At 49.3% G+C, this 21,076-nt stretch overlaps 1 protein-coding gene across 2 annotated transcripts in view; it reads right to left on the reverse strand.

The window, feature by feature from the left end:
* MUS81 (MUS81 structure-specific endonuclease subunit) overlaps positions 1-21,076 on the reverse strand; it is a 415,158-nt gene that overhangs the window by 340,767 nt on the left and 53,315 nt on the right. The gene's annotated exons all lie outside the window — the stretch shown is intronic.

A 21,076-nucleotide genomic window follows, 5' to 3' on the forward strand; every position in this document is an offset into this window, starting at 1 on the left:
GCTAACAACAGTCTGGTTCCAGCCAGTATCCACAGCAGCTGTTTTATCTTCAGCAACCCAGCTTTTCCTGGAACACCAGCTGGCACAATCCTGGGTTATCTCCATTGCTACAGTCGGGCCTGGTAAGGACTTTCCATCTAGAAGATCATAAGAACTATCTCACACTACCAGTGCCCTGTGGCTCCTGCCATCCTGTAGTACCCAGGAACTGTATTTATTCTTTGCTGACTTTTACGTTTTCTTTTACTGCTGCTGTGTTGCGGAGTTGTCATAATAAACATCATTGACTTTTATCCAAGTTGTCGTGGTCACGCCTTCGGGCAGTTATTATTCATGTTACTTACATGTCCAGGGGTCTGATACAACCTCCCAGGTTCCGGTACATCTCAGCCCCTACAACTGAGGCTGCCTCCCGTCAGCTCAGGCCCTCAGTTGTGACAGTAAGCACTGACCTAATGAATCCAGCCGGAGACCAGGATCAAGCGGCCAGGCCGATGCAAGAACTGGCAGCCCGACTAGAACATCAGGAGGCTGCACAGGGCCACATCATCCGCTGTCTCCAGGATCTCTCTACTCGGCTGGATGGGATTCAGACAACTCTCCGTGGATCAGGCGCGTCTGGTGCGTCAACCACAGTGACTCCAGCTATAACCCCACCCACCTTACCCATTTCTGCTCCACGTCTTCATCTTCCAACGCCAGCAAAATTTGACGGATCTCCAAGATTCTGCAGGGGATTTCTCAACCAGTGTGAGATTCAGTTTGAGCTACAACCTGGCAATTTTCCCAGTGACCGTACAAAAATTGCCTACATTATTTCTCTTCTCAGTGGCTCAGCCCTTGATTGGGCATCACCGTTATGGGAGAGGTCCGACACCCTGCTATCTTCCTACACTGCCTTCGTGTCAACATTCAGGCGCATCTTCGACGAGCCAGGCCGGGTAACCTCAGCTTCATCCGAGATTCTCCGTTTACGCCAGGGGTCACGTACTGTAGGACAATATCTGATACAGTTCCAGATCCTGGCATCCGAACTGGCATGGAACGACGAGGCCCTGTATGCTGCATTCTGGCATGGCTTATCTGAGCGTATTAAAGATGAGTTAGCTACCAGAGACTTACCTTCTAAGTTAGATGAGCTAATCTCACTCTGCACGAAAGTGGATTTACGTTTCAGAGAGAGAGCAACTGAGCGTGGAAGATCATCTGCTCCAAAATCTTCTGCTCCTCCTCCTCGTCAACTGTCACCATCTAAAGATGAGCCCATGCAACTTGGCCGTTCCCGTTTAACTCCTGCTGAGCGCCGAAGATTCTCTCCGAGTTTCTCTGTCTCTATTGTGCAGCTCCGTCTCACACCATTAATGCCTGTCCCAAACGTCCGGGAAACTCCAAATCCTAGCTCGCCAAGGAGAGGGCCGGCTAGGAGTAATGATCTCCTCTCCATCTCCTCAAGATTGTAATCTCCCAGTCTCGCTTCAAGTTGCTCAACGTTATCGGAACGTCATTGCCCTCCTTGATTCCGGAGCAGCTGGGAACTTTATTACCGAAGCCTATGTTAAACGGTGGTCCCTACCCACCGAGAGACTTCCTTCGTCCATTTCTTTAACTGCCGTGGATGGCAGCAAAATTTTTGATGCAGTTATTTCTTTAAGGACTCTACCAGTTCGTCTGAGAGTGGGAGTTCTTCATTCCGAACTTATTTCTTTTTTAGTGATTCCAAGAGCCACACATCCTGTGGTCCTGGGCCTTCCATGGCTCCGTCTTCACAATCCTACAATTGATTGGACGACTACGCAAATCCTGGCATGGGGTTCCTCCTGTGCTGAGACATGTTTGTTTAAAGTATTGCCTGTCTGTTCTTCCTCCCCCAGGTCGTCTGATGTTCCACCTCCTCCATATCAAGATTTCACGGATGTGTTCAGTAAAGCTTCTGCTGATATCCTTCCTCCTCATAGAGAATGGGACTGTCCGATTGATCTCGTTCCAGGGAAGGTTCCACCTCGAGGCCGAACTTATCCGTTGTCTCTGCCTGAGACGCATTCTATGGAGGAATATATTAAAGAGAACCTAGCAAAGGGGTTCATTCGACCTTCTTCTTCTCCAGCCGGCGCAGGCTTCTTTTTTGTAAAAAAGAAAGATGGTGGTCTGCGGCCGTGCATCGACTACAGAGGTTTGAACGACATTACCATCAAGAACCGTTATCCTTTACCCCTGATTACTGAGCTCTTTGACAGAGTTAGCGGAGCTACCATCTTTACAAAGCTGGACTTGCGAGGTGCATACAATCTCATCCGGATCCGTGAGGGTGACGAGTGGAAGACCGCCTTTAACACCCGTGACGGACATTATGAGTACCTCGTCATGCCCTTCGGATTGAGCAATGCTCCAGCTGTCTTCCAGCATTTTGTCAATGAGATCTTCAGAGACATTCTATACCGTCATGTCGTGGTCTATCTAGACGATATCCTCATTTTTGCCAACGATTTAGAGGAACATCGTTTTTGGGTTAAAGAGGTTCTGTCCCGTCTCCGTGTCAATCATCTCTATTGCAAATTAGAAAAATGCGTCTTTGAAGTCAAGTCCATTCCGTTTCTAGGGTACATTGTGTCCGGTTCCGGACTAGAGATGGATCCTGAGAAACTACAAGCAATCCAAAATTGGCCGGTACCCTTAACCCTCAAAGGGGTCCAGAGGTTCTTAGGGTTCGCCAACTATTACCGAAAGTTTATACGAGACTTTTCCACCATTGTGGCGCCTATTACTGCTTTCACTAAGAAGGGTGCTAACCCGTCCAAGTGGTCTGAAGAAGCCATGCAAGCATTTCATCTTTTAAAACAAAGGTTCATCTCTGCGCCTGTTCTGAAACAGCCTGACATCGACTCTCCTTTCATCTTAGAGGTGGATGCCTCCTCCGTTGGAGTAGGAGCGGTGTTATCTCAGAGGGCTAAAGATGGCCATTTACACCCTTGCAGTTTCTTCTCCCGGAAGTTCTCCCCAGCTGAGCGCAACTATGCCATTGGCGACCAGGAGTTGCTAGCCATCAAGCTCGCTCTAGAAGAGTGGAGGTATCTGTTGGAGGGAGCTTCTCATTCAATCACCATACTTACAGACCACAAGAACCTTTTATACCTGAAGGGCGCACAATGTCTCAACCCTCGTCAGGCCAGATGGGCACTTTTCTTTTCCAGGTTCGACTTTAAACTCCAGTTCTGTCCGGGCTCTCAGAATCGCAAGGCCGATGCCCTTTCCCGCTCATGGGAGCAAGAAAATGAGTCAGAGTCTTCAGACAAGCATCCTATTATAAATCCGTTGGCATTCTCCACGGTAGGGATGGACTCTACGCCCCCATCAGGGAAAAGTTTTGTGAAGCCGATGCTAAGGAAGAAGCTCATGCATTGGGCCCATGCTTCCCGTTTTGCCGGACATACAGGTATCCAAAAAACCCTGGAGTTTATCTCTAGGTCCTATTGGTGGCCAACTCTGAAAAAGGACGTCTTGGAGTTTATTGCATCTTGCCCAAAGTGTGCCCAACATAAAGTATCCCGCCAGTCGCCTGCGGGGCAACTGGTTCCACTATCCGTTCCCCGTCGACCATGGACCCACTTGTCGATGGATTTCATTACAGACTTACCCATGTGCAACAAGTTCAATACCATCTGGGTGGTAGTTGACCGGTTCACCAAGATGGCACACTTCATTCCTCTCACCGGTCTTTCGTCAGCTTCCAAGTTGGCTCAAGTATTCATACAAGAGATCTTCCGACTCCACGGTCTTCCTGAAGAAATTATATCAGATCGAGGAGTTCAATTCACAGCCAAATTCTGGCGAAGTTTATGTCAAGTCCACCAAGTCAAGCTAAAGTTTTCCACGGCTTACCATCCTCAGACCAATGGTCAAACCGAGAGGGTGAATCAGGACTTGGAGGCCTTCCTCCGCATCTATGTGTCCTCCTCTCAAGATGACTGGGTTCAATTACTTCCCTGGGCCGAGTTCTGTCATAACAACCAGTATCATTCTTCATCTGCTTCAACACCATTCTTCACTAACTTTGGATTCCATCCTAAAGTCCCTGAGTTCCAACCGCTTCCAGCAACTTCTGTTCCCGCAGTGGATATCACCTTGCATCAGTTTGCCAATATCTGGAAGAGCGTACGATCTGCTCTGCTCAAGGCATCGTTCAGGTACAAGAAGTTTGCGGATAAGAAGCGTCGAGCAGTTCCTGCTCTCAAGGTGGGTGATCGGGTATGGTTATCCACGAAGAATTTGAGGTTAAGAGTTCCCAGTATGAAGTTTGCACCTCGCTATATCGGTCCTTTCAAGATTGAACAAGTCATCAATCCTGTTGCTTACTGTCACAACTGAGGGCCTGAGCTGACGGGAGGCAGCCTCAGTTGTAGGGGCTGAGATGTACCGGAACCTGGGAGGTTGTATCAGACCCCTGGACATGTAAGTAGCATGAATAATAACTGCCCGAAGGCGTGACCACGACAACTTAGATAAAAGTCAATGATGTTTATTATGACAACTCCGCATCACAGCAGCAATAAAAGAAAACGTAAAAGTCAGCAAAGAATAAATACAGTTCCTGAGTACTACAGCATGGCAGGAGCCACAGGGCACTGGTAGTGTGAGATAGTTCTTATGATCTTCTAGATGGAAAGTCCTTACCAGGCCCGGCTGTAGCAATGGAGATAACCCAGGATTGTACCAGCTGGTGTTCCAGGAAGAGCTGGGTTGCTGAAGGTAAAACAGCTGCTGTGGATACTGGCTGGAACCAGACTGTTGTTAGCACGGAGTGGATACTGGCTGGAACCAGTTAAATAATAAATGAACTTTGGGAGCGATGAAATGTGAACTGAAATGTAGAACTTGAGAGCGGAGAAATAATAATTCCGGTGGAGAGTGGTAAAGTGTAGAAAGGACACCGGCCCTTTAAGGGAAGCTGTACTCTGCTGGAAGCTGAGGCTGGAAGCAGGTAGTGTTGTAGCTGGAAACAGATGAATCCACAATGGATTGGAGAGTCAGGCTACACCGCAGGTGGAATGCTGGTGCGGGTCTCTATGGTGGAAGTCTTGAGACAGGAGCTGGAACCTGGAAGACAATCATAGAAGAGAGACAAACAGGAACTAGGTTTGACAACCAAAGCACTGACGTCTTCCTTGCTCAGGTACAGCTTACTTATACCTGCAGCAAGGAAGGGGTTGGCTAGGCAATTATGCAAATCAACAACACAGACAGCAGATTGGTGGAAATGATCAGATGACAGAATCCAAGATGGCTGCGCCCATGCAGACACTTGGAGGGAAGTTTGGTTTGTAATCCATGTGGTCTGGGAAACAGTAATGGCGGCGCCGGCCACCGGAGACAGGAGACGCCAGGCTGATAGATGCACATTTAACCACGCGGGCACAGCGGAGGCCGCGGCTGATGAAAACACCACTCTGCATGTGGAAACTCAGGAACAGCGGAATCCGGTCCTGGAACGCTGAGCCCGCCTTAGGAGGCATCTGAAGGGTAAGTAATGGCGTCCAGATACCCGGATCGTGACAGCACCCCCCCCTTTAGGAGTGGCCCCAGGACACTTCTTAGGCTTTAAAGGAAACTTTGCGTGGAAATTTCGGACCAAGGCAGGAGCATGGACGTCAGAGGCATTGGTCCAAGAGCGTTCTTCAGGACCATAGCCCTTCCAGTCAATGAGATACTGAAGTTGACCGTAACGGTGACGTGAGTCCAGGATCTTGGCCACTTCATACTCAACGCCTCGTTGAGTTTGGACTTTCGGAGTTGGTGGAAGTGAGGAATGAAACCGATTCAAGATTAGCGGTTTCAACAGGGAAACATGGAATGTCCTGGGTATTTTTAAGAAGGGAGGTAACTGGAGTCTGTAAGCAACAGGATTGATGACTTGATCAATTTTAAAAGGACCGATGTAGCGAGGTGCAAACTTCATACTGGGAACTCTTAACCTCAAATTCTTCGTGGATAACCATACCCGATCACCCACCTTGAGAGCAGGAACTGCTCGACGCTTCTTATCCGCAAACTTCTTGTACCTGAACGATGCCTTGAGCAGAGCTGATCGTACGCTCTTCCAGATATTGGCAAACTGATGCAAGGTGATATCCACTGCGGGAACAGAAGTTGCTGGAAGCGGTTGGAACTCAGGGACTTTAGGGTGGAATCCAAAGTTGGTGAAGAATGGTGTTGAGGAAGATGAAGAATGATACTGGTTGTTATGACAGAACTCGGCCCAGGGAAGTAATTGAACCCAGTCATCTTGAGAGGAGGACACATAGATGCGGAGGAAGGCCTCCAAGTCCTGATTCACCCTCTCAGTTTGACCATTGGTCTGAGGATGGTAAGCCGTGGAAAACTTTAACTTGACTTGGAGGACTTGACATAAACTTCGCCAGAATTTGGCTGTGAATTGAACTCCTCGATCTGAGATAATTTCTTCTGGAAGACCGTGGAGTCGGAAGATCTCTTGTATGAATACTTGAGCCAACTTGGAAGCTGACGGAAGACCGGTGAGAGGAATGAAGTGTGCCATCTTGGTGAACCGGTCAACTACCACCCAGATGGTATTGAACTTGTTGCACATGGGCAAATCTGTAATAAAATCCATCGACAAATGGGTCCATGGTCGACGGGGAACAGATAGTGGAACCAGTTGCCCCGCAGGCGACTGGCGGGATACTTTATGTTGAGCACACTTTGGGCAAGATGCAATAAACTCCAAAACGTCCTTTTTCAGAGTTGGCCACCAATAGGACCTAGAGATAAACTCCAGGGTTTTTTGGATACCTGTATGTCCGGCAAAACGGGAAGCATGGGCCCAATGCATGAGCTTCTTCCTTAGTGTCGGCTTCACAAAACTTTTCCCTGATGGGGGCGTAGAGTCCATCCCTACCGTGGAGAATGCCAACGGATTTATAATAGGATGCTTGTCTGAAGACTCTGACTCATTTTCTTGCTCCCATGAGCGGGAAAGGGCATCGGCCTTGCGATTCTGAGAGCCCGGACAGAACTGGAGTTTAAAGTCGAACCTGGAAAAGAAAAGTGCCCACCTGGCCTGACGAGGGTTGAGACATTGTGCGCCTTTTAGATATAGAAGGTTCTTGTGGTCTGTAAGGATGGTGATTGAATGAGAAGCTCCCTCCAACAGATATCTCCACTCCTCTAGAGCGAGCTTGATGGCTAGCAACTCCTGGTCGCCAATGGCATAGTTGCGCTCCGCTGGGGAGAACTTCCGTGAGAAGAAACTGCAAGGATGTAAATGACCATCTTTAGCCCTCTGAGATAACACCGCTCCTACTCCAACGGAGGAGGCATCCACCTCTAAGATGAAAGGAGAGTCGATGTCAGGCTGTTTCAGGACAGGTGCAGAGATGAACCTCTGTTTTAAAAGATGAAAAGCTTGCATGGCTTCTTCAGACCACTTGGACGGGTTAGCACCCTTCTTGGTGAAAGCAGTAATAGGCGCCACAATGGTGGAAAAGTCTCGTATAAACTTTCGGTAATAATTGGCGAACCCTAAGAACCTCTGGACCCCTTTGAGGGTTAAGGGTACCGGCCAATTCTGGATTGCTTGTAATTTCTCAGGATCCATCTCTAGTCCGGAACCGGACACAATGTACCCTAGAAACGGAATGGACTTGACTTCAAAGACGCATTTCTCTAATTTGCAGTAGAGATGATTGACACGGAGACGGGACAGAACCTCCTTTACCCAGAAACGATGTTCCTCTAAATCGTTGGCAAAAATGAGGATATCATCTAGATAGACCACGACATGACGGTATAGAATGTCTCTGAAGATCTCATTGACGAAATGCTGGAAGACAGCTGGAGCATTGCTCAATCCGAAGGGCATGACGAGGTACTCATAATGTCCGTCACGGGTGTTAAATGCGGTCTTCCACTCGTCACCCTCACGGATCCGGATGAGATTGTATGCACCTCTCAGGTCCAGCTTTGTAAAGATGGTAGCTCCGCTAACTCTGTCAAAGAGCTCAGTAATCAGGGGTAAAGGATAGCGGTTCTTGATGGTAATGTCGTTCAAACCTCTGTAGTCGATGCACGGCCGCAGACCACCATCTTTCTTCTTTACAAAAAAGAAGCCTGCGCCGGCTGGAGAAGAAGAAGGTCGAATGAACCCCTTTGCTAGGTTCTCTTTAATGTATTCCTCCATAGAATGTGTCTCGGGGAGAGACAACGGATAAGTTCGGCCTCGAGGTGGAACCTTCCCTGGAACGAGATCAATCGGGCAGTCCCATTCTCTATGAGGAGGAAGGATATCAGCAGAAGCTTTACTGAACACATCCGTGAAATCTTGATATGGAGGAGGTGGAACATCAGACGACCTGGGGGAGGAAGAACAGACAGGCAACACTTTAAACAAACATGTCTTAGTACAGGAGGAACCCCATGCCAGGATTTGCGTAGTCGTCCAATCAATTGTAGGATTGTGAAGACGGAGCCATGGAAGGCCCAGGACCACAGGATGTGTGGCTCTTGGAATCACTAAAAATGAAATAAGTTCGGAATGAAGAACTCCCACTCTCAGACGAACTGGTAGAGTCCTTAGAGAAATAACTGTATCAAAAATTTTACTGCCATCCACAGCAGTTAAGGAAAAGGACGAAGGAAGTCTCTCGGTGGGTAGGGACCACCGTTTAACATAGGCTTCAGTAATAAAGTTCCCAGCTGCTCCGGAATCCAGGAGGGCAATGACGTTCTGATAACGTTGAGCAACTTGAAGCGAGACTGGGAGGTTACAATCTTGAGGAGATGGAGAGGAGATCATTACTCCTAACCGGCCCTCTCCTTGGCGAGCTAGGATTTGGAGTTTCCCGGACGTTTGGGACAGGCATTAATGGTGTGAGACGGAGCTGCACAATACAGACAGAGAAACTCGGAGAGACGTCTTCGGCGCTCAGCAGGAGTTAAACGGGAACGGCCAATTTGCATGGGTTCATCTGTAGTTGGTGACAGTTGGCGAGGAGGAGGAGTAGAAGATTTTGGAGCAGATGATCTTCCACGCTCAGTTGCTCTCTCTCTGAAACGTAAGTCAACTTTCGTACAAAGTGAGATTAGCTCATCTAACTTGGAGGGTAAGTCTCTGGTAGCTAACTCATCTTTAATACGCTCGGATAAACCATGCCAGAATGCAGCATACAGGGCCTCGTCGTTCCATGCCAGTTCGGATGCCAGGATCTGGAACTGTATAAGATATTGTCCTACAGTACGTGATTCCTGGCGTAAACGGAGAATCTCAGACGAAGCTGAAGTTACCCGGCCTGGCTCGTCGAAGATGCGCCTGAATGTTGACACAAATGCAGTGTAAGAAGATAGCAGGGTGTCGGACCTCTCCCATAACGGTGATGCCCAATCAAGGGCTGAGCCACTGAGAAGAGAAATAATGTAGGCAATTTTTGTACGGTCACTGGGAAAATTGCCAGGTTGTAGCTCAAACTGAATCTCACACTGGTTGAGAAATCCCCTGCAGAATCTTGGAGATCCGTCAAATTTTGCTGGCGTTGGAAGATGAAGACGTGGAGCAGAAATGGGTAAGGTGGGTGGGGTTATAGCTGGAGTCACTGTGGTTGACGCACCAGACGCGCCTGATCCACGGAGAGTTGTCTGAATCCCATCCAGCCGAGTAGAGAGATCCTGGAGACAGCGGATGATGTGGCCCTGTGCAGCCTCCTGATGTTCTAGTCGGGCTGCAAGTTCTTGCATCGGCCTGGCCGCTTGATCCTGGTCTCCGGCTGGATTCATTAGGTCAGTGCTTACTGTCACAACTGAGGGCCTGAGCTGACGGGAGGCAGCCTCAGTTGTAGGGGCTGAGATGTACCGGAACCTGGGAGGTTGTATCAGACCCCTGGACATGTAAGTAGCATGAATAATAACTGCCCGAAGGCGTGACCACGACAACTTAGATAAAAGTCAATGATGTTTATTATGACAACTCCGCATCACAGCAGCAATAAAAGAAAACGTAAAAGTCAGCAAAGAATAAATACAGTTCCTGAGTACTACAGCATGGCAGGAGCCACAGGGCACTGGTAGTGTGAGATAGTTCTTATGATCTTCTAGATGGAAAGTCCTTACCAGGCCCGGCTGTAGCAATGGAGATAACCCAGGATTGTACCAGCTGGTGTTCCAGGAAGAGCTGGGTTGCTGAAGGTAAAACAGCTGCTGTGGATACTGGCTGGAACCAGACTGTTGTTAGCACGGAGTGGATACTGGCTGGAACCAGTTAAATAATAAATGAACTTTGGGAGCGATGAAATGTGAACTGAAATGTAGAACTTGAGAGCGGAGAAATAATAATTCCGGTGGAGAGTGGTAAAGTGTAGAAAGGACACCGGCCCTTTAAGGGAAGCTGTACTCTGCTGGAAGCTGAGGCTGGAAGCAGGTAGTGTTGTAGCTGGAAACAGATGAATCCACAATGGATTGGAGAGTCAGGCTACACCGCAGGTGGAATGCTGGTGCGGGTCTCTATGGTGGAAGTCTTGAGACAGGAGCTGGAACCTGGAAGACAATCATAGAAGAGAGACAAACAGGAACTAGGTTTGACAACCAAAGCACTGACGTCTTCCTTGCTCAGGTACAGCTTACTTATACCTGCAGCAAGGAAGGGGTTGGCTAGGCAATTATGCAAATCAACAACACAGACAGCAGATTGGTGGAAATGATCAGATGACAGAATCCAAGATGGCTGCGCCCATGCAGACACTTGGAGGGAAGTTTGGTTTGTAATCCATGTGGTCTGGGAAACAGTAATGGCGGCGCCGGCCACCGGAGACAGGAGACGCCAGGCTGATAGATGCACATTTAACCACGCGGGCACAGCGGAGGCCGCGGCTGATGAAAACACCACTCTGCATGTGGAAACTCAGGAACAGCGGAATCCGGTCCTGGAACGCTGAGCCCGCCTTAGGAGGCATCTGAAGGGTAAGTAATGGCGTCCAGATACCCGGATCGTGACACTTACAGACTCCAGTTGCCTCCCTTCTTAAAAATACCCAGGACATTCCATGTTTCCCTGTTGAAACCGCTGATCTTGAATCGGTTTCATTCCTCACTTCCTCCAACTCCGAAAGTCCAAACTCAACGAGGCGTTGAGTATGAAGTGGCCAAGATCCTGGACTCACGTCACCGTTACGGTCAACTACAATATCTTATTGACTGGAAGGGTTATGGTCCTGAGGAACGTTCATGGACCAATGCTTCTGATGTCCATGCTCCTGCCTTGGTCCGGAGATTCCATTCCAAGTTTCCTCAAAAGCCAAAGAAGTGTCCTGGGGCCACTCCTAAAGGGGGGGGTGCTGTCACGATCCGGGTATCTGGACGCCATTTCTTACCCATCAGATGCCTCCTAAGGCTGGCTCAGCGCTCCAGGACCGGATCCCATCTGTTATCCTAATGTTCACATTCCTGCATCCTCTCCTGTCTCTCTGAGACGCTGTCACAGTAACGCCTTATTACATCTGGCATGGCGTCTCCCGCGGCCTCCGCCGCCGTCCCTGAGCTTCTGCATGCAGAGTGTCAGAGTGGCGATTACGTCAGCCGCGGCCTCCGCTGTGTCCGCGTGGTTGGATGTGCACTTGTCAGCCTGGCGTCTCCTGTCTCCAGTGGCCGGCGCCGCCATTACTGTTTTCATTACCACATGGATTACAAACCAAACTTCCCTCCAAGTGTCTGCATGGGCGCAGCCATCTTGGATTCTGTCAGCTGATCATTTCCTCCAATCTGTTGTCAGTATTTTTAATCTGCATAATTGCCAAGCCAATCCCTTCCTTGCTGCAGGTATAAATACACTGTGCCTGAGCAAGGAAGGCGTCAGTGCTTTGGTTGTCAAACCTAGTTCCTGTTTGTCTCTCTCCTGTGATTGTCTTCCAGGTTCCAGCTCCTGTCTCAAGACTTCCACCATAGAGATCCGCACCAGCATTCCACCTGCGGTGTAGCCTGACTCTCCAATCCATTGTGGATTCATCTGTTTCCAGCTACAACATTACCTGCTTCCAGCTCAGCTTCCAGCAGAGTACAGCTTCCCTTAAAGGGCCGGTGTCCTTTCTACACTTTACCACTCTCCACCGGTATTATTATTTCTCCGCTCTCAAGTTCTACATTTCAGTTCATATTTCATCGCTCCCAAGTTCATTTATTATTTAACTGGTTCCAGCCAGTATCCACTCCGTGCTAACAACAGTCTGGTTCCAGCCAGTATCCACAGCAGCTGTTTTATCTTCAGCAACCCAGCTTTTCCTGGAACACCAGCTGGCACAATCCTGGGTTATCTCCATTGCTACAGTCGGGCCTGGTAAGGACTTTCCATCTAGAAGATCATAAGAACTATCTCACACTACCAGTGCCCTGTGGCTCCTGCCATCCTGTAGTACCCAGGAACTGTATTTATTCTTTGCTGACTTTTACGTTTTCTTTTACTGCTGCTGTGTTGCGGAGTTGTCATAATAAACATCATTGACTTTTATCCAAGTTGTCGTGGTCACGCCTTCGGGCAGTTATTATTCATGTTACTTACATGTCCAGGGGTCTGATACAACCTCCCAGGTTCCGGTACATCTCAGCCCCTACAACTGAGGCTGCCTCCCGTCAGCTCAGGCCCTCAGTTGTGACACCTACCCATTTTGATTCAGTCAGACGTCACAGCAGTGGCGCATGTAAACCGCCAAGGCGGGACAAGGAGCAGAGCAGCAATAGCAGAAGCCACCAGGATTCTTCGCTGGGCGGAAAATCATGTAAGCGCTCTGTCAGCAGTCTTCATTCCGGGAGTAGACAACTGGGAAGCAGACTTCCTCAGCAGACACGATCTCCATCCAGGAGAGTGGGGACTTCATCAAGAAGTCTTTGCAGAGGTAACAAGTCGGTGGGGACTTCCTCAAACAGACATGATGGCGTCACGCCTCAACCAAAAGCTTTGGACGTATTGTTCCAGGTCAAGGGACCCTCAGGCAGTGGCGGTGGACGCCCTAGTGACACCGTGGGTGTTTCAGTCGGTCTATGTGTTTCCTCCACTGCCATCATCTCAAAAATATTGAGAATCATAAGACGAACAAGAGTGCAGACAATACTCATTGTTCCAGATTTGCCTCGAAGGGCCTGGTATTCAGATCTTCAGGAAATGCTCACAGAAGATCCGTGGCCTCTTCCTCCCAGGGAGGACCTGTTACAACAGGGGCCCTGTGTGTTTCAAGACTTACCGCGGTTACGTTTGACGGCAGAACACCAAATCCTAGCTAGGAAAGGTATTCCGGGGGAAGTCATCCCTACTCTAATCAGAGCTAGGAAGGAGGTAACGGCGAAGCATTATCACCGTATCTGGAGGAAATATGTATCTTGGGTCGAAGCCAAGAATGCTCCTATGGAAGATTTTCAGCCGGGTCGTTTTCTCCACTTTCTACAGAGAGGAGTGGATATGGGCCTTAAGTTAGGCTCCATTAAGGTGCAGATTTTGGCCTTATCTATAATCTTTTAGAAGGAATTGGCTTCTCTCCCAGAAGTCCAGACTTTTGTAAAGGGAGAGCTGCACATCCAACCTCCTTTTGTGCCCCCAGTGGCACCGTGGGATCTTAGCGTGGTGTTACAGTTCCTTAAATCACACTGGTTTGAACCTCTTCAAACGGTTGAATTAAAATTTCTCACTTGGAAAGTGGTCATTGTCACACGCCAGAGGCGGCGTTCGCCGCGCTTACCCCTGCGTGCCTGCTGGTCTGTGTTGCGGCCTCCGCCTTCGGTGGTCCACGGGCTCCGGCGTCTGGCTGGCGCGGCTCCCGGCGGTTCCCCGGGGCAGGGGCGCCGCCATGACACCCGGCATCACGTGGGCGGGGAGCAGGTGACGTCATCAGACTGTTCCGCCAATCCAGCGGAGGCGGGAGATTCAAAGTCAGACGCCGGGCAGAGCCTCGGCGCCTGAGTATCGTCTTTTCCCCTGAAGTGGATACCAGTGCTCTTGTTCCCGGTGAGTCTCTCTGCAGTTGTAATCCAGTGTCTCCGGCATTTCCAGGTGCCAGTTGCTGCACAGTTTCCAGCGTTCCCAGCGGCTGGTGTGTTCCTCTGCGGTCCAGTCACCAGTGCTTCTTGAAGTCAGCGTGGGCTGCGGGCTAAACACCGCTCTCAAGTTCTACAAGTCATCAGTGTCTTTAAACACCGCTCTCAAGTTATACAAATCATCAGTGTCTTTAACCACCACTCTCAAGTTCTATAAATCATCAGTGTCTTTAACCACCGCTCTCAAGTTCAACAAATCATCAGTGTCTTTAACCACCGCTCTCAAGTTCTACAAAACATCAGTGTCTTTAAAACACCGCTCTCAAGTCCTACAAATCATCAGAGTCTTCAAAGACCGCTCTCAAGTTCTACAAGTCATCAGTGTCTTTAAACACCGCTCTCAAGTCCTACAAATCATCAGGGTCTTTAAACACCGCTCTCAAGTTCTACAAGTCATCAGTGTCTTTAAAAACATCGCTCACAAGTTCTTCAGTCACCAGTATCTTTTAACATCGCTCACAAGCTCTACAATCATCAGCATCTTTAAAACATCGTTCTCAATGTCTTTCACCATCACTCACAAGTACATCATTTATTAGCATCTTTAACATTGCTTACAAGTTCTTCTATAGGCCTGGACATTCCCCCATAAGTTCCCTCTCTGCTATGTGACATTGTGTTGCTCCCTTCCTGCAATAAAGTTCTTCAATATTTTCACCAAGCCTTACTGTCAGAGTCCTGTATGAGGAAGACCTATATCAGGCCATCCCTGTTCCGACCCAACTGTGGTTCCTCTTCCCTACCATCGGAAGAACCCCCGAGTTCACAACACCCCCAACCTAGGTCAGTGACAGTCATGTTGTTGGCCTTGGCATCTGCGAGGAGGGTGTCCGAATTGGCGGCTTTGTCTCACAAGAGCCCCTACCTGATTTTCCATGAGGATCGAGCAGAGTTGAGGACTCGTCCTCAATTTCTACCTAAGGTGGTGTCGTCGTTTCATATGAACCAACCTATTGTGGTGCCTGTGGCTACGGGTGACTTGGAGGATTCCAAGTCCCTTGATGTAGTCAGGGCCTTAAAAATTTATGTAGCCAGGACGGCTCGGCTTAGGAAAGCAGAAGCACTGTTTGTCCTGTATGCAGCCAACACAGTTGGCGCTCCTGCTTCTAAGCAGACTATTGCTCGCTGGATCTGTAACACAATTCAGCAGGCTCATTCTACGGCTGGATTGCCATTACCAAATTCTGTAAAGGTCCATTCCACTAGGAAGGTGGGCTCTTCTTGGGCGGCTGCCCGAGGCGTATCGGCATTACAGCTTTGCCGAGCAGCTACTTGGTCGGGTTCAAACACTTTTGCAAAATTCTACAAGTTTGATACCCTGGCTGATGAGGACCTCATGTTTGCTCAATCGGTGCTGCAGAGTCATCCGCACTCTCCCGCCCGGTCTGGAGCTTTGGTATAATCCCCATGGTCCTTACGGAGTCCCCAGCATCCTCCAGGAAATGAGAAAATAAGATTTTAAACCTACCGATAAATCTTTTTCTCCTAGTCCGTAGAGGATGCTGGGCGCCCGTCCCAGTGCGGACTATTTCTGCAAGGTTTGTATATAGTTGTTGCTTACATAAGGGTTATGTTACAGTTGAGATCAGTCTCTGGCTGATGCTGTTTTGTTCATGCTGTTAACTGGTTTGGTATATACCAGGTTGTACGGTGTGTATGGTGTGGGGTGGTATGTATCTCGCCCTTAGATTAACAAAAATCCTTTCCTCGTACTGTCCGTCTCCTCTGGGCACAGTTCTCTAACTGAGGTCTGGAGGAGGGGCATAGAGGGAGGAGCCAGTTCACACCCATCTAAAGTCTTAGAGTGCCCATGTCTCCTGCGGAGCCCGTCTATACCCCATGGTCCTTACGGAGTCCCCAGCATCCCCTACGGACTAGGAGAAAAAGATTTACCGGTAGGTTTAAAATCTTATTTTTATTTCTGTATAATTGCTACTTGACATCTCTGTGGGTGGGTGTCAGGATTATTTTTGCAGCACCTTTTTTGAAGCGCAGAGTTCCTTACATTTTTTCTGTAACTCCTTTCCTACCCTGTATCAGGGTAGGAATAACCTTGTTCGGAATGCCCTTCCGAGCTAGCATCTGGAGTTCAACCTCCATGCCGTCAAACGCAGCGGCTGCAAGTCTTGATAGGCGAACGGCCCTCTGCTGCAGAAGGTCCTCCCGAAGAGGAAGAGGCCTTGTCTCTTCTAGCAGTAGAGCCAGAAGACCTTCTTGGTCAGTCTGGAGCAATGAGGATCGCTTGAACCCTTGTTCTCCTTATGAGTTTTAGCACTCTTGGAATGAGTGGGAGTGGTGGAAACACATACACCGACTGGAAAACCCACGGAGTCACCAGGGCGTCCACCGTCACTACTTGCGGGTCCCTCGACCTGGAACAATATCGCTAAAGCTTCTTGTTGAGACGAGAGGCCATCATGTCAATTTGAGGTACACCCCAAAGATCTGTTACCTCCGTGAACACCTCCGGATGGAGTTCCCACTATCCTGGATGGAGATTGTTTCTGCTGAGGAAGTCCACTTCCCAGTTGTCTACTCCCGGAATGAAGATTGCTGACAGCGCCAACGCGTGTTTTTCTGCCCAAAGGATGATTCTTGTTACCTCTGACATTGCAGCTCTGCTCTTCGTTCCGCCCTGTCATGTTGATGTAAGCCACTGTCGTTATATTGTCCGACTGCACTTGAATGGCCCGATTTTTCAGAAGATGGAGAAGACCGTTGTAGACGGCTCTTAGTTCTAGAATGTTTATCAGCAGGCAGGCTTCCAGACTTGACCACCTTCTTTGGAAGGTCTCCCCTTGACTGACTGCGCCCCAGCCTCGGAGACTCGCATCTGTGGTTAGAAGGATCCAGTCCTGAATCCCGAACCTGCGGCCCTCCAGAAGGTGAGGTAGTTGCAACCACCAGAGGAGTGAAATCCTGGCCTTTGGTGACAGACGTATCCTCTGGTGCATATGTAGATGGGATCCCGACCACTTGTCCAGGAGATCCAGTTGGAAGGACCGAGCATGAAACCTTCCATACTGTAGAGCCTCATAAGAGGCCACCATCTTTCCCAGAAGGCGAATGCACTGATGAACCGACACCCGGGCTGGCTTCAGGACATCCCGGACCATTGTTTGTATCACCAACGCTTTTTCCTCTGGAAAAAACACCCTCTGCACTTCCGTGTCGAGGATCATTCCCAGAAAGGACAACCTCCTGGTTGGTTCCAAATTTGATTTTGGAAGATTCAGGATCCAACCGTGTTCCCTGAGCAGGTGGGTCGTGAGAAGGATGGAGTGTAAAAGCTTCTCCTTGGACGGTGCCTTTATCAGCAGATCGTCCAGATATGGAACTATGTTCACCCCCTGTCTGCGGAAGAAAACCATAATTTCCGCCATCACCTTAGTGAAAACCCTTGGTGCTGTGGAGAGGCCAAATGGCAGAGCCTTAAACTGATAGTGACAGTCCAACAGTGCGAATTGGATATAAGCCTGATGCGTCGGCCAAATCAGAATGTGGAGGTACGCAACCTTGATATCCAGACTTGATATCACTGCCCTTAGAGACTCCATTTTGAACTTGAACTCCTTCAGAAAGGGATTTAGCGATTTTAACCGAACCATCCGGTTTCGGTACCACAAAAAAGGTTTGAATAGTAACCTTTGTTTTGCAGATGAGGAGGGACCGGTACAATAACCTCTGCCTCCACCAACTTCTGGACGGCTGCCTCTAGGACAGCCCAGTGTGCCAGCAAAGCTGGCAAGCCTGATTTGAAGAATCGGTGAGGAGGGAGATCTTGAAATTCCAGCCTGTACCCGTGGGACACGATATCTTGCACTTAGGGATCCAGGCCGGACGACACCCAAACGTGACAGAAAAGCCTGAGTCTCGCTCCCACCGGCCCCACCTCCGGGGGGTGCAGTCCACCGTCATGCGGAGGACTTCGGCGTACCTGAAGCAGGCTTCTGTTCCTGGGAACCCGCTGCAGCCGGTTTCTTGGATTTGGGCCGGCCTCCCCTAAAGAAGGTGTTGGACGATCTGGCCTTTCGTGGCTTGGCAGCCCGAAAGGGCTGTGATGCAGTTGAAGAAAAGGATTTCTTCATAGCAGGTGCAGCTGAGGGAAGAAAAGGTGACTTACCCACCGTAGCCGTGGAGATCCACGCATCTAACGCTTCCTCAAAGAGAGCCTGAACTGTGTAGGGAAGGGTCTCCACACTTCTCCTGGATTCCGCGTCGGCAGATCACTGCCGCAGCCACAGTCCTCGATGAGCTGTGACAGACATGGAAGAAATTCCTGCAGCAATGGAACCCAGGTCTTTCATGGATTCTACCAGAAATCCTGCCGAATCCTAAATGTTACGCAAAAACAATTCAACATCAGATTTATCCATAGTATCCAAATCTTCAAGTAATGTGCCTGACCACTTTACTATAGCTTTGGCAATCCAAGCACTGGGAATAGTGGGACGTAATATAGCCCCTGAAGCCGTGTACATGGATTTGAGCGTATTATCAGTTTTACGATCAGCCGGCTCTTTCAAGGCGGTGGATCCTGGAACAGGTAAAAATAAGAATTTACTCACCGGTAATTCTATTTCTCGTAGTCCGTAGTGGATGCTGGGGACTCCGTCAGGACCATGGGGAATAGCGGCTCCGCAGGAGACAGGGCACAAAATTTAAAAGTTTGACCACTAGGTGGTGTGTACTGGCTCCTCCCCCTATGACCCTCCTCCAAGCCTCAGTTAGGATACTGTGCCCGGACGAGCGTACACAATAAGGAAGGATTTTGAATCCCGGGTAAGACTCATACCAGCCACACCAATCACACCGTACAACTTGTGATCTGAACCCAGTTAACAGTATGATAACGTAGGAGCCTCTGAAAAGATGGCTCACAACAATAAACAACCCGATTTTTTTGTAACAATAACTATGTACAAGTATTGCAGACAATCCGCACTTGGGATGGGCGCCCAGCATCCACTACGGACTACGAGAAATAGAATTACCGGTGAGTAAATTCTTATTTTCTCTGACGTCCTAGTGGATGCTGGGGACTCCGTCAGGACCATGGGGATTATACCAAAGCTCCCAAACGGGCGGGAGAGTGCGGATGACTCTGCAGCACCGAATGAGAGAACTCCAGGTCCTCCTTAGCCAGGGTATCAAATTTGTAGAATTTTACAAACGTGTTCTCCCCTGACCACGTAGCTGCTCGGCAGAGTTGTAATGCCGAGACCCCTCGGGCAGCCGCCCAAGATGAGCCCACCTTCCTTGTGGAGTGGGCATTGACAGATTTTGGCTGTGGCAGGCCTGCCACAGAATGTGCCAGTTGAATTGTGCTACAAATCCAACGAGCAATCGTCTGCTTAGAAGCAGGAGCACCCAGCTTGTTGGGTGCATACAGTATAAACAGCGAGTCAGATTTTCTGACTCCAGCCGTCCTTGAAATATATATTTTCAATGCTCTGACAACGTCCAGCAACTTGGAATCCTCCAAATCGCTAGTAGCCGCAGGCACCACAATAGGCTGGTTCAGGTGAAACGCTGATACCACCTTAGGCAGAAAATGAGGACGCGTCCTCAATTCTGCCCTGTCCGAATGGAAAATCAGATATGGGCTTTTATACGATAAAGCCGCCAATTCCGACACTCTCCTGGCTGAAGCCAGGGCCAGTAGCATGGTCACTTTCCATGTAAGATATTTCAAATCTACCGATTTGAGTGGCTCAAACCAATGGGATTTGAGAAAATCCAAAACTACATTGAGATCCCACGGTGCCACTGGGGGCACAACCGGGGGCTGTATATGTAGTACTCCTTTTACAAAAGTCTGGACTTCAGGAACTGAAGCCAATTCTTTCTGGAAGAAAATCGACAGGGCCGAAATTTGAACCTTAATGGACCCTAATTTGAGGCCCATAGATAATCCTGTTTGCAGGAAATGTAGGAATCGACCCAGTTGAAATTCCTCTGTCGGGGCCTTCCTGGCCTCACACCATGCAACATATTTTCTCCAAATGCGGTGATAATGTTGTGCAGTCACCTCCTTCCTGGCTTTGACCAGGGTAGGGATGACCTCTTCCGGAATGCCTTTTTCCCTTAGGATCCGGCGTTCAACCGCCATGCCGTCAAACGCAGCCGCGGTAAGTCTTGGAATAGACACGGTCCCTGCTGAAGCAGATCCCTTCTTAGAGGTAGAGGCCACGGATCTTCCGTGAGCATCTCCTGAAGTTCCGGGTACCAAGTCCTTCTTGGCCAGTCCGGAGCCACTAGTATCGTTCTTACTCCCCTTTGCCGTATAATTCTCAGTACCTTGGGTATGAGAGGCAGAGGAGGGAACACATACACTGACTGGTACACCCATGGTGTTACCAGAGCGTCCACAGCTATTGCCTGAGGGTCTCTTGACCTGGCGCAATACCTGTCCAGTTTTTTGTTGAGGCGGGACGCCATCATGTCCACCATTGGTCTTTCCCAATGGACTACAATCATGTGGAAGACTTCTGGATGAAGTCCCCACTCTCCCGGGTGAAGATCGTGTCTGCTGAGGAAGTCTGCTTCCCAGTTGTCCACTCCCGGGATGAACACTGCTGACAGTGCTATCACATGATTTTCCGCCCAGCGAAGAATCCTTGCAGCTTCTGCCATTGCCCTCCTGCTTCTTGTGCCGCCCTGTCTGTTTACGTGGGCGACTGCCGTGATGTTGTCCGACTGGATCAACACCGGCTGACCCTGAAGCAGAGGTTTTGCCAGGCTTAGAGCATTGTAGATTGCTCTTAGTTCCAGTATATTTATGTGAAGAGACGTTTCCAGGCTTGACCACACGCCCTGGAAGTTTCTTCCTTGTGTGACCGCTCCCCAGCCTCTCAGGCTGGCATCCGTGGTCACTAGGACCCAGTTCTGTATGCCGAATCTGCGGCCCTCTAACAGATGAGCACTCTGCATTTTAGGAGGTTCCTGACGAGTTCGGATAACTCCCTGGCTTTCTCCTCCGGAAGAAATACCTTTTTCT

Source organism: Pseudophryne corroboree, chromosome 11 (genome assembly GCF_028390025.1).
Source record: "Pseudophryne corroboree isolate aPseCor3 chromosome 11, aPseCor3.hap2, whole genome shotgun sequence".
In the NCBI taxonomy this organism is placed as follows: domain Eukaryota; kingdom Metazoa; phylum Chordata; class Amphibia; order Anura; family Myobatrachidae; genus Pseudophryne; species Pseudophryne corroboree.